The sequence below is a fragment of the Peromyscus maniculatus genome, chromosome 19 (assembly GCF_049852395.1).
Source record: "Peromyscus maniculatus bairdii isolate BWxNUB_F1_BW_parent chromosome 19, HU_Pman_BW_mat_3.1, whole genome shotgun sequence".
NCBI classification, from domain to species: domain Eukaryota; kingdom Metazoa; phylum Chordata; class Mammalia; order Rodentia; family Cricetidae; genus Peromyscus; species Peromyscus maniculatus.
The window spans coordinates 4,343,551-4,362,751 of record NC_134870.1 but is presented as its reverse complement, the minus strand read 5'-3'; positions in this window follow the sequence as shown (position 1 = coordinate 4,362,751).

Below are 19,201 nucleotides of genomic sequence, written 5' to 3'. Positions count from 1 at the left end.
AGGATTTTCCCTTTCCAAAAAATCTATTACATAGGACAACTACTGGTGACAATAATTTGTTATGTTTTCAATGGATACAAGAGAGAAGTTTGGAAGTTTCCAACACACACACACACACACACACACACACACACACACACACACACACACCATGTGGACACACATGATAAATGTGTGAGGAGATGAATAGGCTAATTACCCTGACTAGAGCATCATCACATAATATACACCCACATCGAAGTATTGTGCTGTAGATCTATGCATAGAGTCAATTATTTTGTGTCAATTTAAATATTTTTGAGGGAAAAATTAATCACCAAGACCAAATTTCCAGGTCTGTTTTTGGAAGATGTTGTGAAATTGTCTACTGCAGAAGGCAGACAAAGGCAAACAACAGATAGAAACCAGTCAAGGATCTAAAACTGTTAGTGGATGGAGGGGGGGGGGGAGGCAGAAGGAGGGTCAGGCATTGTGGAAGCTGCCATCTGAAAAAATCAGACACCAAATTTAAGAAGAGAAGTCAGCAATCTTCAGGAGACCCATTTTAACCAGCAGAAAGACCAAATCGGGGAAGAAGGGCTGAGAGACAAAGGAATCGGAGGAGCTGGATCCTCTTCAAGCAAACAGACCTGCAGGCACCGGGACAAGCCATCCCTAGGTGTGAGGGACCAGCAGACAGCAGGTGCCAAGCTGGCTGCACACAGATCCCTGCAGAGACCTGAGAGGCAAACAGGGCCAGATTGCTACAGAAGAGCTTAAAGAAATAGTGCAATTATGTGCAGAGAAGAGAGACAAATTTTTAAAGACAGCTTTCCCAGAAAATGACAAATAGACTTTCCCCCAGAAAAGCTCAGCTGAGAGTCTTTCAGAGGCAAACTGTGCCCGAGGCAGCATGAGAGGAGTCTGAGCCCCATTTCCGTCCTCACAGAATTAAAGTTTACTTCTCTGGAGATAAGAAATTGGCCCCTGGCTGCCTGCCTGGGCATAGGCACTACTCAGTCCTTTGGGTGAAAGCATGCTGCCTCCTGATTGCTGGGCTCTCAACTGCAAGCCACAGAAAGCAATGTGACCACATTAAGCAGGTTTTGTTTTTGAGATATTGGTCACTTGACGTACATTCTGGGGCATCTAGATAAGTAGAGCCCAACTGGGTCTGTTAGCAAGAAACCCTGCCGCTACCACCAACCTACATGCCGTAGCAAGTACCACAAAGACCCCCAAAATCCTGGCCATAGTGGCCCCAGAAAGCCCCAGCATCCTGCAGCCCAGTTAGGGTTCACCAGGGACTTGGAAATTTGGAGTGAGCAGTGTTCTTGTCCTTTCAGGAAGGCAGTGAAAGCCAGCCGTTACCATGTTCAGCTTCAACTGCAGAAGACAGCCCATTGTCCCTAGGGGACCTAGAAGGTGGTGGATTCCCAGACGATGGCCAGGCCCAGAAAAGTAACAAGCATCCTGCCACAGTGACACTCAGCCTCCCCTGTGACAGCAAAGGTCACCTCCACCTTGTCATTGGCGGTCATTCCCTAGTTCTGTGGCCCTCCTCCCGCCTCTCTGCCCATGGTATTTGGTATTTTCTTAGCCATCACTGCATTTGGAGTGAGGTCGTGGTGGCAGCTGAGCGATTCTCCCTCTGCTGCCAGGAGGATGCAGGGGAGGGTCAGGGAGGGAAGCTGTCTCTCCTCTATGCCCAGGAGGACCTGCAGCTTCTGCCCTCCCTAGCTTGAAGGGGAGGAAACAGGCCTCATGAACATTCCCCAAAGTACAACTGTCCATCTGTTCCACTTGGATGTAATGGGGGTGTTCTTATTTTTTTCTTGCTTTAATCATTTGCTGCATTTTACTGGTGGTTTCCATGCTGTTTAAGCAGGTAATCGTCTAGTCCTTAAAAACCCTGGCACGATTTATCAGCGTCTGCTTGGCTTTCTGATGAGTGATCATAATAGCTGTGCTTGTTGGTGGCTCCTGTTTTTCATTTTAGATTTATCAAGGTCTGATTTAATTGCCATAAACAAGGAAAAACAAGATCAAATTAACAGATGAAATCATAGGGTTTCAGAGCTGATCCATATTAATGAGCTCTTACTTTTGTGATCTGGCTAATAATGACCCCAGACCTTGATAAAATTAGCCAAAAGGAAAACAAAACAAATCAAGACGCTGCAGTGTTTGCATGCTTCTAGGCTGGGAAGCCAGTAGATGCTAAGATACTGAGAGACGCTTCCTCACTGGGGGGTGGGGAGTGTCCCTGACCCGCACATTTGTACCTGTGTCCCCTTAGGACTAGCCCTGCCTGCTCGTCCAGCGAGCTTCTCACAGTGCCAGCTTCCCAGCCCAGCACACACCCAAGCAGCATCCCTTGGTTATGCTCTGGATCGAGAAATCAGACACAATACAAGGCCCTCCTCCCGGGGAATCGCGTCAGCCCTTTTAACAGGCTTGAAGCATTTTACATCCATAGGAAAACCACCTTTGAATTAGTGGTTTTGTTCTCTGAATTGGGCTTTATATTCGTTCTAATCAAATTCCCTCTCACTCAGATAAGCATTAAATGTGGATCACATCACAGGCAGACACTTGCAATTCCCAGCCCGCCTTTGTTATGGAAATATTTCTCCCAGCCCTGACTCTGGGAGGCTGCACACCGCCCAAATACACCCTTTCCACCCTCTTTGCCAGCTTAGTCAACACCAGCACCATGTGCTAGAGAGAGGCTTGTTCAGGGCGAGAATTTTATTTCTACAGAAACATGTGTCTAATTTTTTAAGGAGCCGGGAGGCATTATTTCTGGGAAGGGCTGGGGACTCAGGCTTGGAGCATGAAGACACATCTTCACTGCTGTCCCTCAGGGTCCCACTGGATGACTCCCAACAAGACACTTAAATCGCCTCATTTTTTCCATCTGTACAATGGAGGTAATAAAAATAACTACCCCCACAAAGCACACATTGGTGGTTACACACAATTACACTAAACTTCCTAACACCACAGCCACTTAAAATTCCTGTTTAGTCCTTGTTTTATTATGAAATCGCTAAATAAATAGTCTTTAAATGAGTATTTATTCTCTGTAGATGAGTTCGCCCACTGAGGTCTTCAGTACAGCTACTTAGAATCATCATAATAAAGATCTTAGAAAAGCAAACCCCCAGAACAGAGGAGATAGTTCAGGGGTAAAAGCCCTTGTCTCACAAGACTGGCTAACCTGAGTTTGATCTGATCCCCAGGAACCACGGCCTCCAGGACTCCAGGAACAGTAATGAGCTAGAGGATGTGTGGTGGACCTGCAGCCCCAGCACTCCAGGCAAGGTGGGAGCTGGAGACAGACAGAAGGCTTGGTCTGAAGCACAGACACGGAAACAAGTGACCCTTAGCTTAGAAGCAGACATCAAATCATCCCGGGGCCAAGAGCCTGCATTCAGAGCCTTCCAGCAAAGAATGGTAGCACAGTGAGGAAACACAGAACCAAAAGGAGATGGAAACCCAGCAGCGTAAACGTCAAATCCTGTCACTCACTCCCTCTCTTGTTTGCAGCTCTCCTGGGCTGACATCCCAGGGCTCTGGCATCTCCAGCATCTTGGGGTCTCCACTGCAAACCAGGCTCCACTTTGATTGTTCACACGGTGGCCTCTCGGGGGCTCAGTGTCACATGCCTGCCTTTAGTGGACATCCTTAACTTCAGAGGAAGATTCTACAATCTCTTTTCTCTTCATAAAGCTGGAACCACATGGCCCACACTGCCAGGTTGGCTGCCTGCTTGGGTTGGAGCTGGGGCCGCTCCTTGGATTGCATTTATAACAGCATCCCTTTGTTGTTACTTCCTAGGGGCATAAAGTTCCTTAGACCTTTTCCTTTCACGCATTTCAGGACTTGCTGGGAGGGTTCTTGCCCTGAACACATCATTTCCTTTATTCCCCTTTACATCAGGCCTCTCTTTTAGCACAAGCCTTGACTCCAACATCAAATTTCCTGGTGTTCTTTTTCTCTTTCAACTGTACATTCTGTGTTTCTTTTTGCCTTGCTTGCTTTTAGACCTGCATAAGAGTGATCACTAACAACCATGGGACACAGTGATCACTAATGACCATAGGACACAGTGATCACTAACAACCATGGGACACAGTGATCACTAACAACCATGGGACACAGTGATCACTAACGACCCTGGGACACAGTGATCACTAACGACCATGGGACACAGTGATCACTAACAACCATGGGACACAGTGATCACTAACGACCATGGGACACAGTGATCACTAACGACCATGGCACACAGTGATCACTAATAACCATGGGACACAGTGATCACTAACAACCATGGGACACAGTGATCACTAATGACCATAGGACACAGTGATCACTAACAACCATGGGACACAGTGATCACTAACGACCATGGGACACAGTGATCACTAATGACCATAGGACACAGTGATCACTAACAACCATGGGATACAGTGATCACTAACGACCATGGGACACAGTGATCACTAACAACCATAGGACACAGTGATCACTAATGACCATAGGACACAGTGATCACTAACGACCATGGCACACAGTGATCACTAAGAACCATGGGACACAGTGATCACTAACGACCATGGCACACAGTGATCACTAATGACCATGGGACAGAGTGATCACTAACAACCATGGGACACAGTGATCACTAATGACCATAGGACACAGTGATCACTAACAACCATGGGACACAGTGATCACTAACAACCATGGGACACAGTGATCACTAACAACCATGGGACACAGTGATCACTAATGACCATGGGACAGAGTGAGTATTAGTCCTGAAATCTCCTCTGCCAAAGAAATTTGTCCTAAACTCTTCAATTTAGCTTCAGGCAAATTCTTAGGACAAAAGCAGAAAGTGACCACACTCGGGCAAAATGTCACAAGAATGGTCTCTAGCCCGGGTGTCAATACTGGTCCCCTCTGAAAGCTCTTGACCTTGGTCTCCACAGTCCACATCGCTCTCAGCACAGCTGTCTTCTAAGAATATGCTAGGATGGCTCTTTGAGCCATGCTCACCGCAGTCAACTGCTTCTCTAGTTAAAAGTCCCCAAGTCGTCCACGTTTCTCCCCCAAACAGCGCGGTCCGACCTGTCACAGCAGTACCCACTTCCTGGTACCAACTTCTGTCTGGGGTACTTTTTCTACTGCTGTGGAAAAACACCATGACTGAGGCAACTTATAAAGGAAACAATTTAATTGAGCTTACAGTTTCAGGAGGCTAGAGTCAGTGATGGTGGAACAAAGGCACATGGCAGCTGGAGCAGCGGCTGAGAGCTCACATCTTACACGGAGAGGGCAGCGAGAGCATGCTCAGAACACCGAAAGTCTTTTGGGAACTCAAGGCCCACCCCCAGTGACACACCTCCTCCAACAAGGCCATGCCTCCTCCAACAAGACCACGCCTCCTCCAGCAAGGCCACACCTCCTCTGACAAGACCACGCCTCCTCCAGCAAGGCCACACCTCCTCCAACAAGGCCACACCTCCTCCAACAAGACCACGCCTCCTCCAGCAAGGCCACACCTCCTCCGACAAGACCACGCCTCCTCCAGCAAGGCCACACCTTCTCCAACAAGGCCTAGCCTCCTCCAGCCAGGCCATGCCTCCTCCAACAAGACCATACCTTCTCCATCAAGGCCACACCTCCTCCAACAAGACCACACTTCCTCCAACAAGGCTACACCTCCTCCAACAAGGCCACACCTCCTCCAACAAGGCCACGCCTCCTCCAACAAGGCCACACCTCCTCCAACAAGGCCACGCCTCCTCCAACAAGGCCACACCTCCTCCAACAAGGCCATGCCTCCTCCAACAAGGTCACGCCTCCTCCAACAAGGCCACGCCTTCTCCAATAAGGCCATGCCTTCTCCAACAAGGCCACACCTCCTCCAACAATGCCACACCTCCTCTAACAAGGCCACACCTCCTCCAACAAGGCCACACCTCCTCCAACAAGGCCACACCTCCTCCAACAAGGCCATGTGTCCTCCTACAAGGCCACACCTCCTCCAACAAGGCCACACCTCCTCCAACAAGGCCACACCTCCTCCAACAAGGCCAAGCCTCCTGCCCAAACTTTTCTACCAACTGATGACCAAGTATTCAAACATGAAGCGGGACTGTTCTCATTCAAACTGTCATAAAGACCAAAAGCAAATTCTGTAAGAAAGAACTTATGTTGGCTTCCAAAACCAGAGGGACAAGAGTCCATCACAGCAGGGAAACATGGCCACAAGCAGCAGACACGGCAGCCGGAAGCTAACACTATGTATCTTCAAAATGAAAGCGAAAGAGAAGAGAGAGAACTGGAAATGGGGAGAGGCTATGTGAGTCAAAGCCCACCTCCAGTTATATACTCTCAACAAGTCCATACCTCTCAATCTCCCCAAACTCACCACCAGGTGGCAAACACATGTTCAAATAACTGAGCCCATAGGGGAAATTTATAATTCAAGCCGCCACAACAATACTAAGGATAAATATGCGGGTACTGTGGTCTGTTCCAGCTTGTAAACGTTTTGCAGAGTTTATAGAAAAGCACAAAACATGGACCTTACTAGCAGACTTGTGGTGGCTAATCTTGGTTGCCAACCTGACACATCTGGAAAGAGGGAAGCTTCATTGAAGAATTTTCTCCAGCAGGCTGGCCTGTGGGCATGTCTGTCAGGCATTTCTTAATTGCTAATTAATGTAGGAAGACCTCTGTGTAGTACTAACCCTAAGCAGGATAGTTTGGGCTCTAGAAGAAAGGTAGCAGAAGCCGGGCGGTGGTGGCGCACGCCTTTAATCCCAGCACTCGGGAGGCAGAGCCAGGTGGATCTCTGTGAGTTCGAGGCCAGCCTCGTCTACAGAGCAAGATCCAGGACAGGCACCAAAAACTACACAGAGAAACCCTGTCTCTAAAAACCAAAAGAAAAAAAAAGAAAGAAAGAAAAGAGGAAAGGAAGAAAGAAAAGAGAAAAGAAAGGTAGCTGAACATGTACCTGGAAAGCAGTAAGCGGTTTTCTTCTGAGGTCTGTGCCTGAGTTCCTGCCTCCAGGCTCCTGCTTAAGTTCATGCCTTGATTCCCCTAGATGATAGACTGCAGCCTGCAAGCCAAATAAACTAACTTCTCAAGTTGCTTTTGGTCAGTGTTCTTTTGCAGCAACATTGAAGCAAACTAGAACAAGATCAAAGCAGGCTGAGAAGACGGTGAAGTGCCTGCCCTAAGAGCAAGAGGACCTACGTTCCAACCCCAGAACCATGTTTATAAAAGGGAGCGGATGTGGTTCTGCCTGCTTGTGATCTCAGTGCCAGGAAGGCAGAGACACACTGATCTCTGGGGCTTCCTGCCCAGCCAGCCTGGTCTGCTGGGCCAGCTCCAGGCCAGTCATCTCAAAAGACAAGGTAGACAGTTCCTGCGGAACAGTGGCTAACTCTGTCCTCTGTCCTGTGTACATACATGCGAGCGCGTGCGCACACGCGCGCGCGCGCGCACACACACACACACACACACACACACACACACACACACACACACTAAATGGATTATATCCTTTAACCAAAGTGCAGCATTTTGTCTTGCATGTATTTGCGGGCTTCTATGGAGTGGGATTTTCTATCTATGGAACTAACGATTTGCCCTGGGTCAGGATTTTGTTCTCAATGTTTTCTGCTTGTAAGAGTCTTGTTTGTGTCATTATCATTGTTAATAAATGAATATTTATCTTAATAATTAGGCAAAACTAATACCCTGTCTTCCCAGAAAGGGAAGTAGCATGGGGCCTGAGGCTGCCAGTCGCACTCTGGGACTATCCACAGACTTTCCATCTTGAATTACTTGTACCCAACACTTACAGCAAAAGTTCCTCTCAGGAAGGCTTGGCAACAATTGTATTCCCTCACCAGGGTCTGACATCTGTCAATTCTATTACACCCTACAAGCTGTGACTGCTTCATGGAGGCAAATCTTGGCTAGCAGGGCAGGTCCCGGGACTGAACGCTTGCCTCTCACCTTTAAAATTCTTCAGATTAAAGTGTCTCCAAATGGCACTCTAACATACATTGAACCTAGGTATGGCCAGCCATCTACCCCTCTTCCCTCTACCTCCATGTCAGCCAGAGACGTTTTGCTTTTGCCTGGTGACTTTAGATTGTAATGAGGCCATTTAGATTAAACATATATTTTTCTTCTTTTTTCATTTTTAATAGCACAACTGAGTTAAGATAATAAGGGCAGAAAGAAATTTAGATGTATACATTGATCCATAGGAAGGCTTTATCAGTTTGGAACGCCTATTGATTTGAGTTTCTGTAGTTTGTTTTTTGTGTGTGTGTGTGTGTGTGTGTGTGTGTTTGTTTGTTTGGTTGGTTGGTTGGTTGGCTTTTTAGCATCAGTAATGGCAGAACTTTCAGAGCAAGACCACAGGGGCCCATTTAGAATCTAGGACCCAATGGATGACTAGAAGTCAAAATTAGGGAAATCCTATGACAAATGATGAGGTTAGAAGCAATCAGACAACCATGAAGTAGGGCTGTGGCGTGTGTATTTGTGCCAGGCTCCTCTCATAGGGGAAAGGTAAATGCTAGTGCTCTGGCAGGCTCCACTCCTGCCTAGGCCTTCACCTTGGCACCACTCTTCCATGGTTAAACCAGAAAGCTAGAAAAGAGAGGACACTGCCTGGGGTCGGTTAGGGACAGCGGAGGGCTGAGGATGGCCTGTAGCCAACCTTGATTTTCATGTCATTTTCAATGAGCAGACAGGGGTGTCAAGGGAAAAAATTACTAGGACATAGTTGATCCCTATCTGTCACTCAGCCCTTATGCTGATGGTGTGTCGGTGTTGTGGAATACTATTTTAACTATGTAAAGATGTAATACATTTGTTTATGCTGTAGAATATTACTTTAACTGTGTAAAGGTGTGCTACACTTGTTTATGCTGCATTTGTTTCATAATTATGCATGGATGTGTTATGTTTGTTTGTGTTCCATTTGTTTAATTGTTTAAAGATGTGTTGCTGTTTCGCCTTGCCTGCCTAAGGCACCTGATTGGTGTAATAAAAAGCTGAACAGCCAATAGCTAGTCAGAAGAGGAATAGGCGGGGCTGGCAGGCAGAGGGAATAAGTAGGAAGGGAAATCTAGGCTCTAGAGAAGGAGGAAGAAAAACAGGGATGTGCCTGGGGCCAGAAACCAGGCCAGCAGCCAGCCAGACACTAGAAGCAGTGAAAGTAGAAAAGAAAGAAAGAAAGAAAGAAAGAAAGGAAGGAAGGAAGGAAGGAAGGAAGGAAGGAAGGAAGGGAGGAAAAAAAACCCAAGGCAAGACACAGATGAAGAGAAATATTTTAAAATAAGACCCAAGGTAAGGCTGAGCACTCATAATTAATCAGAAGTCTCCATGTCAGGATTTGGGAGCTGTACCAGGCTTTTTCTTTTGGCCCACCAACCAACTCCTAAATCATGACACAGAGATTTATTACTAGTTTTGAATGTTCAGCTTAGCTTAGGCATATTTCTGGGTAGCTCTTTTAACTTAAATTCACCTGTCTTTATCTACCTTTTGCCTCAGGACGTTTTACCTTTTCTTTCTTTTCTGCTGTTTCCATGTCTGGCTGGAGGCAGCTGCCTGGCTTCTTATCCTAGGCATGTCTGTTGTGAGATACTATTTGTTTATGTTGTGGGATGTTTGCTTAATGATACAAAGATGTGGTGCAATCTTTTGTGTTGCTTGTGTTTAACTCTATGAAGCTGTGTTACTGTGTCTGCCTAAAACACCTGATTGGTCTAATAAAGAGCTGAATGGCCAATAGCAAGGTAGGAGAAAGGATAGGCAGGGCTGGTGGGCAGAGAGAATAAATACGAGGAGAAATTTGGGGAGAAGAGATCTAGGAATGAAAAAAGAAGGAGAGAGGGCATCAAGGGCCAGCCACTCAGCTATATAACCAGCCACAGAGTGAGAAATAAAGGTATACAGAAATAGAGAAAGACAAAAACCCAGAGCAAAGGTAGACGGATTAATTTTAGAAAAGCTGACTAGAAACAAGCCAAGCTAAAGCCATGCATTCATAAGTAAGAATAAAATTTTATGTGTATTTATTTGGGGGCTGGGTGGCAGGCCCCCCAAAGAGTAAACAGTAAAAAACAACCAACTACACATGTCCTTCTTTCTTTTTCTCTCCTCCTTCTTCTCTCTCCTTCCTCTCAAGCCTATATTTCTTCTATTTATTCTATCTGCCTGGCAGCTCCAACTATCCCTCTTATGCCTAGCTATTGGCTGTTCAGCTTTATATTAGACCAATCAGGTGCCTTAGGTAGATGAAACAGATGCAGCACTTCTTTAAATAATTAAAGAAATGCAGCACAAACAAAGGTAATACATTTTATATCATTAACAAAGACAGCAGAAATAAATGTATCACACTTTTACACAGTAAAAGTAATATTATGTAACATAAACAAATGTAACACATATTTACACAGTTAAAATAATATTCTACAACGTTTCTCCCTTTTTGTTTAAATGAAAGGAAAAGTTTTAAATTTAACATAGTAAAACTACATACAACAAGAACAATTATTAAGTAAGGATTACATTTACAATATCCAGTCTATTTCTATTTGGCAAATTCGTAGAAAATACTGCATTGTTTATCCTACCTTGCTGAGTCCAAAGTTTTGAACCTAATTTATTTTCTATCACAACTAAGAAAAAGTGTGACTGTAACTATCTAGTCTTCAACTCCATTAAAGACCCCAGAAGGATATAATGTTATCTGAGTAAACAGAAAGTTCAGTGCAAGCCACTTCCAAAACTACAGAACCAACAGAGACATCTGGCTATCTGGATAGTCACCCAAAGCTCCTCTGCAACATTGTGGCATCCAATGTTTGGCCTACAGGCCTAGAATATCTGGCAAACTCTTCTACAAAGCAGGAAATTTGAAGGACTGTCCTGCCTTATTCTGGCAAAGTTTCCTTTGGATCCTACTTGTCTAATTTGTACAGCATACTGTCAGCAATCAACACAAAAGCAGTATCTTGCCCAAATGGGCATATCTTTGCCATAAAGAAAGCAAACTCCATGTGGACTTTCTTCAGTGCCCACCATCTTCTCTGAAGTAAATTGATGCTGCCAAGAGCAGAAGTGTCTCCCTGTCATGAAAAGCCTTGGGTTGCTGGGTTATTACACATCTTAAATATCATAGTCTGTAGGTCTTTGAAGTCTTTGAAGACCATATATCTATCTAAATATATCTATTTAACCTTGAAAACACACCTAATATGATCATGAGTTTGATTTACTATAAATAACTAACTACCAACCTGCATTTCTTAATTATACATTACATTTTTAAATGAGATACATAGGTACAATATCCCAACTGAGAGTAGAAACATACATTCAGTATAACAAAAATAACTTTAAATTTGTATCTATATACCAAAGTCCATACCAATATAAAATATTTGAGGTTAATAGTTGTCTTTTTATCATATATTTCTGTATTCCCACTAAATGATGACAGATATCCATAATCTATCAAATGATCAAAAACCACCCACCCCACCTCTTGGAAATGTGGGCATCATGTTCTGTAGACTGTTTCCAGTTGTCTGTGGAAGAAGGCATCTTTTTAAGTGACTAGGGGAAATTGAATTAATGGTCAAGTCCTGGGAAAACTAGCTATAACATTTGTTGTCCAGTCTCTGTGCAATGGGAAAACACAAGGCTTATCTACAGTCTTGGCTAGAAGCTGTGAAGCTGGACCACCTCAGCCAGCAGCCTTGAAGCTGTTCTGGGTGTAGAACTCTGTGGAAGCTGCAACAGAGGCGCTCTGAGAGACTGGATTACCTGGGCCACGCGTTTTCATTAGTGTCTTGTCCCCCTGCTCTGAAAACACACAAACTTTCAAAGGTAACATACATAGCTACGTTAACGCAAGTATGGACTGAGCATTGTATCCAAGCCAGCCAAAGATTTTGTTTTTATGTGTGAGCAGGTAAAATATACAACACCTGTCTTGCAGTTTTTCTGGGTTTATTTCTTTATATCTTTGTCCAAGATTTTCAGGATGTCTCCCCTAATCAAACCTGATCCCTATCAACCTTGAACAAATCCACAGCTTTTCATTTCCTGTGTAAACAAAAGTATAACCTCTTCCCCAAAGCAATACTTTTTTTGAGTTCTATTTTAAAGTTAAGGCATCCCTAAGATATCTAGGCTGGTTTATTTCAGCAGTCCCTTTCATAATCCCATGTCTATCAGCAGCTATTATTTGTTTATCAGCAATCAAAAAGTTCAAAACCAATACAACAACATACAGAATCCAGACTCACAGGGTATTTTTCATCTTTACATGGCTTAATTTATTTTATTTATACCATCTCACTCTTTCTTTAAAGACTTTATTATTTTTAAACTTTTTTAAACTATTTTTTCTATGTCTGTCTATACTCTTTCTCTTTTCCTTCTTAAGCCTATGAACATTTTTAAACACACTGTAACCTCTTTAGAGGTTTTTTTTCCCATCTGAATCTGTTTTACTGAGTATCTCCAGCCTTTTTTTGTCTGTGTGAGCAAAAATCTTAAACTGCTAAGCGACCCCTGGGTCCTCCACCCCCTCCTCCTATCTGTGAAAGCCAAGCCTAAAGCTTTTGGGCCTGATGGGAGGTGTATGACCAGGAACTGTAGTCAACGCCCAGCTCCAGAATGCCAGTACCTGCATTGTAGTGGGCATTTTTACTTAACTTTTTGTTTCTACTTAATGTATCAGCTGCTCAAGGGCTCACTGTATGGCAGAGACTCTTAAAGAAGTCATATCTGTTTTTGGTTTTTTGTTTGTTTGTTTTCTTTATCTTTTCAACTTTCTCAGGCCCTATGTGGAAATTCATGCTTCACATTGGAACACAAAAATATGCCAGGTTATTTCTTTTATGACACCAACAAGTTCCCAAATCATGACACAGAGATTTGCTATTAATTCTAAGTGCTCAGCATAGCTTAGGCATGTTACTGGCTAGCTCTTTTAACTTAAATTAACCTGTCTCTCTTTACCTACCTGTTGCCTCAGGGCTTTTAACCCTTTCTTACTTTCTTGCTGTCTCTGTGTCTGTCTGTCTGGCTTCTTGCTCCGGGCATGTCCCTCTTTCTTTTCTCCTCTCTCATTCCCTTTCATTCCTCTTGGCCTAGACTTCTATTTATTCTCTCTGCCTGGCAGCCCCACCAATCCCTCTTCTGCCTTGCTATTGGCCATTAATTTTTTTATTAGACCAAACAGGGGCCTTAGGCAAGTAAGGCAAAACAGATGTAACACATCTTTACATAATTAAACACACACCCTTACATCATAAAACAAATGCAGCAGAAGCAAATGTAACACACCTTTACATAGTTAGTCATATTTTGCAGTATAAACAAATGTAACTCATCAGTACATAGTTAAAATAATATTCTACAACAGGGAGCTGTTTGTGGCCCCAAAGAAAAAGCCTGGTATATGTCAGAATGTTTAAAAATCCTCCCCAGGAAAATCACCTTGACCTGAGGCTACATCCCAGTCCCCATGGCAGCAGTTACACCGTGACTAGAGTTACCTCCCATGAGGACTCAGCCTGCCTTGCTCCACGGACCCTGTGATCATGCTGACCACATCTCTTCTCATCTGTCTGGATCAGTGCAATGTTTCCATTATTGGCCTATTCTTCTCATCGGAAGATTTAGTCTTCCAGGAAAATTACATTGCTAAACTGAGATCTTCAGACTCTCATCTTTAGAGCATAGCAAACTGATGGCTGGAAAGTGGAACCCATGGGTAAAGAATGAATTTCCAAAGAGCCATCAAGATTCAGTTCTTACCAAGAAGGGATGGGGGCCATAAGTATGAGGGTCAATTTATTGTGTTTGAAAGAACCACAGACCTTCAGAGTAAAAAAATAAAAACAAATTTTGTGCTGAAGATAAGGCTCAACATGCTGGATAGTTTTTTGTCAATTTTACACATGGTAGAGTTATCTGAGAGGAGGGAGCCTCAGTTGAGAAAATGCCTTCATCAGACTGGCTTGGGAAAGCCTTAATATAGGAGGGTGGTTCCCTAGGCAGTGGTCCTGGAGTATGTAAAAAACAAACAAACAAACAAACAAAAACAGGCTAAACAAGCCATGAGGAGCAAGGCAGCAAGCAGCATTCTTTCATGGCTTCTGTATCAGTTCCTTCTTCCAGGTTCCTGCCCTGTGTGAGTTCCTGCTCTGACTTCCTTCAGTGATAGATTGTGGCCTGAGAGTCTTAAGATTAAATAAATCATTCCCCCCCCCCAAGTGGCTTTTGGTCATGGTGTTTAATCACAACAATGGAAATCCTAGCTAAGTCAAGCAGTACTGTGTTCAAGCATGAGGACCAGAGTTCAATCCTCAGAGTCCACATTAAAAACAAAACAAACAAACAAACAACTAGGTGTGGTGACATGTGCTTGTAATGTCAGAAGCATACACAGGCAAGTCCCTGGGGCTCCGTGGTCACCCAGCCTAGTCAAAGTGGTGAGTCCCAGGCAATTGGGAGACTGTCTCAAAACACAAGATGGACGCCATCTGAGAAAGACACCCAAGGCTGTTCTCTGCAATTTCCAACTTTAACAAAAAGGGCAACTGTTGGTGAGAAAATGTGTGAGATGCACATGGGCAGATTTATTGGAGAGATAGACAATGAGCATCCCTTCTCTGAAATGGTTAAGACTAGAAATGTTTCTTTCTTTGTACTTTAGAGGATTTGTGTTTATATTGTGACATTGTGGTGGGGGGCTGATGAAATTGACTGATATCTCATTTATATCTCTATAGAGCCCAAACGTAACTTTCTACACTACGTTTAATACTTTTGTGCATGAAATGAAGTTTTATGGAGTAGATTTGCCATTTATGGCATCACTTGAGTGTCCAAAATGTTTTGGATTTCATTTTATTTCACATTCCCGTGTAGCAGGCACCACTTGCTGTGTATTCTGTGGAGATACTTCGCGAAGTGGGTCATGTCTTCAAAGTGTCTCTGCCTTTCAATAGTCCTCCCCACGTTTATGTTCATTCTTCATACTCTAAATAACAAGGGGCTTCTCTCACGCTTCATTCTCTCTACAGATCTCTCTATGTGAGTGGGAGATTCTTCTTCGTCGTTTTGATGACATTGGATGTCCAGGGAAACCATACTCAAATGGAGAAGGGAGCAGAGTGGACCTCCCAATTCCAAAGCAGCCGTGACTGACCTAGGAGTGAGTCTAGTGGTCTCTGCTGCCACCCCAAAGAAGACTCAGGGTGAACAAAGATCTAGTCGGCGATAATGGACCAAGTCTCCCCAGCCTGGAAAAGGCTGCAAGCAAATGAACAGACAGCCAGCTTTCAGAAATGTCCTCCAGGGCTTGGGAGACAGCACAATTGGTAGGATTCCTGGCAAGCACAAGGACTTGACTTTGATCCTCAGAACCCACATTTAAAAAAAAATCCAAATGTGGTTATGTAGATTTATAATCCCAGGGCTAGGCCGGCAGGTCCCTGGGGCTCACTGGCCAGCCAGCTTGGCTGACTCAGTGAATTCCTGGCTGGTGAGAGACCCCCATCTTTAAAAAAGAAAACTTTAAAAAAGGTAGACTATGTCTGAAGAGTAACCCCCACACCCAGCCACACATACATGTGCACCTGTACACGCAGCAACACACACACGGGAGAAAGACAGAACTAAAAAGAAAGTGACGTCTTCCAGAAGGTCACTACTGAGGTTCTCACGTCAAGAACTAGGAGAGGAGGGAAGAAGAAATGACTGTGGTCGGTGGAGACTAGATGAGATTCGTTCAAGAACAGATTTAAAACATTTTGCTTTTTTTTCCCTGAAACAACTTACTTTGCAATCATAGCCTTGGCATCCAGCCCTCTCATTTAACCTCATCTGCCTGACTTTAAATTCATGGAACAGATTTTCACTGCCCTGGATTCCACGCAGTTGGCCGGCAGAGTGTTCTTGGATGTTACCAAAAAAAGGCATTTGATACCATTAATCATATTGCCATATGTAATAAATTGGCTGCCTGTGGTACATCGCCTAAAATTGTCACATGGTTCCAATCAGAGCTCTGCCAACTGAACTTGGTTACTGGAAACTCTGATTCTCCAAGCTTGCCTCTGCTGGGTTCCACCATCCTGTTTGCGCCACATGTTAATGACCTGCTGGCTCACTGGTTACACAAAGGCCCGTCCTTGCTAGGATGCACATGTCTGAGGGTGCTGCTGGACACGAGCAGGGACCTGTTTGGGATCAAAGTCACATCATAACCATCAGCCTTTGACAGCCAGACAGGGACTTGAAGGCTAATCATGACCATCGTTTAATTTGGGGTTTTGCTTCCGCTTGCGGACCGCTCTTCCCCACCTCCTGTTCCCCGCACCCCCATGGACTATTTCTGTATTAAATTAGGCAGAGTGTCTGTGTTCTTAATGAATGCAGTAGCCTCAGCCCAGGTAAGAAAGACCACCGCATCCCACTGCAGCTTCCAGGATGGATTTCACCACCTGAGGCAGAGGAGGGAGGAGAAGATGGGAAGCTGTAGAGTATGTCTGAAAGTCTCATGCCATCACCACCCCTGGCCTTCACAGGCTACTTTTACAGGTGGGGCAGCTGGGGTCACTTTCTTTGTTTCAGCCTCTGTCCCCCGAGGTCTCCTAGGTATGATGAGCAGACAGATCTGGATAAAATAATAATGCCCCAAATCAGATCATTGTTTGGTTTGGTTTGGTTTGGAAACTTTGATGCACTTATGAAATGTTTTGGAATTTGATCCTGATTTATTTGAAATGGAAAGTCCTGGGTGCCTGGTTTAAATATTATTTTTTGTGAGTACCCAGCATGCTTCTCGTGATAGGTTCACTGGTGTACATGTGACCATATGAACCTACGTGTTCCTTCTCTGTGTACATCTGCGTGTCCAGACTCCAGCAGGGACCAGGTTTTGAAATCCTGAAATACAGTTTTTGTCTCAATTCCAGCAACATTAAAACAGGAAGTACAGGAAATCTCAGCTACCCCTCCTCCCTCCTGGAAGAAAAGTTCTGTTCTCGTGAAATTCGCAGCCTGATAGCTACAGACCCAGGAGGTTCAGGCAGTTTGGGTAAGGTTCATATAAATATCCCTGCCACCATCTGAAACCCATAAATAAGGCCTCTGGGGGGAAAAGAAAAAGAAACCAGGGCTCTTCTTTTTTCACACTACATTGGCATCTTTTATCTTCAGAAAGACATTGTTTGGCGGAGTAGAGACCATTGCAGATCCTGAGGGGGGAATTAATAGGTGGTCTTAAAATAAAGACCGAGTGAAAAAGAGCTGGCGATATGCACACACACACACACACACACACACACACACACACACACACACACACAGAACCCTAACAAAATTTCCAAAGTCCCTGTGCAAAGGGGACTGTCTGGCGTCCCCCAGGCTTTGGTGAAGTACAGGGAAGGTCCTGGGCTCTGTAGCACTCTGACATCCCCCGTGTAGGTGCCGTGGTGGAAATAGAACAAGTTTGACCTTTGCTTCCCAGAAAAACAAATAATGAAAGTGAACTAAAAGGCGAGTTCTGAGAAGAGTTGGAGGTTCCTTGCACATCCCCTGAATGAGCAATGCTCCAGGGACACATAAAAATTCAGTAATACACCCACTGTGCAAATTTTCCCCTATTGACTATGGTGCAAAGTTCAAATCTAAATATTCATCACTCCTGTATCCAGGCGCCTTGTTCCAGAATCCCGATTCAAAGATGCCAAAAGACAGCATTTCTTAATTCACTGGTGTGTCTTGGACTGACAAGCAGTTTCCCCTTCAGAGCCTAGACACACCCACATGGAAGCTGAAGACTGGCCACTCAGTGATTCAGTGATGCCATGTTTGAAAAACTCAAGGCTCTGGCCAGCACATTTTCCTTTTCACTGAGCCAATATATATGTATTTGTGTGTGTGTTTGTGTGTTTGTGTGTGTGTGTGTGTGTGTGTGTGTGTGTGTGTGTGTGTGTGTGTGTGTGTGTGTGTGTTGGTAAATAGGTAGGTAATTAGGCAGGGCAGAGGGTAACTTCAAATGTCAGTTTTCACCTTGTTGTTTTTTTTTTAATATAATTACATAAATTCCTCCTTTCCTTTCCTCCTCCTCTCCCTCCCATGCAACCCCCCCCCCCCCCCGTGCTCTCCCAAATTCATAGCCTCTTTTTCTTTCATTGTTGTTGTACACACGCACGCACGCGCACACAGGCACACGCACACACACACACACGCACACGCATGCACATATATATATATATATATATATATATATGTTTATATATATTCTTAAGTACATAAACACAATCTGTTCAGTCTGTGTCATGTTTTGAGACCAGATCTCATGTTTCACTGGAGCACGTGCCTCCTCGATGGCCCACAAGCTTCTGGAAGTTCTCCTGTCTCACCCGGTGTACACACGCACACATTTAACTTTACATGGCCAGTGAAGATTCAAACTTACACCTGTGTTTGACCCACTGAGCACCCTTTTCAGCCCCAAGCCAATTGTGGTAAAATTAGGAAATGAGATTAGAAATCTCTGCCCTCCAGGTTCAAAGCCTTTAGTTTAAACACATCCCATCACCACACTACAATGCATGTCTGGTAAAGTTATTTTTCACCGAACTTGTTGAAGTTTTCCATTTGTTTAATTTGCTGTCTTGGAGGCAGCGTGGGCTTTTTCTGGTGCACTTTGTGACTGTCTCTAGTGGAGGTTGTTGATATCCACAGTCAGTGAACTGTTGTTGCTAAGGGGGCCGTGGAAGATGAGCACCGTGAGGGAAGAACAGGTGTGCGCATCGTGAAAAAGTAAGAGGACAAACCAAACCAAACCAAACCAAGCTGGTAAGATGAGCAGGCAGCGGGACCTCCTGCGTGAGCAGGCCTACATGAGGGGCCTCAGGGTAGTATGTGGCTAGTTATGCCCGCTCCCTCTAATCACCCAGCACAGGTTTCCAGGAAGCCAAAAAGAGCAGCCCAGCCTTTTGCTGACTCAGGTATCACTGAAGCAGGCCAGCTCAGAGGGTCCTGGTCAGTGACCTCAGAGCCAGCTGAGAGTGCCAGCCATTTATTACAAGGTTGGGGTCAAACCACTGACTGCCAACAAGGAGCACTCTGGCAA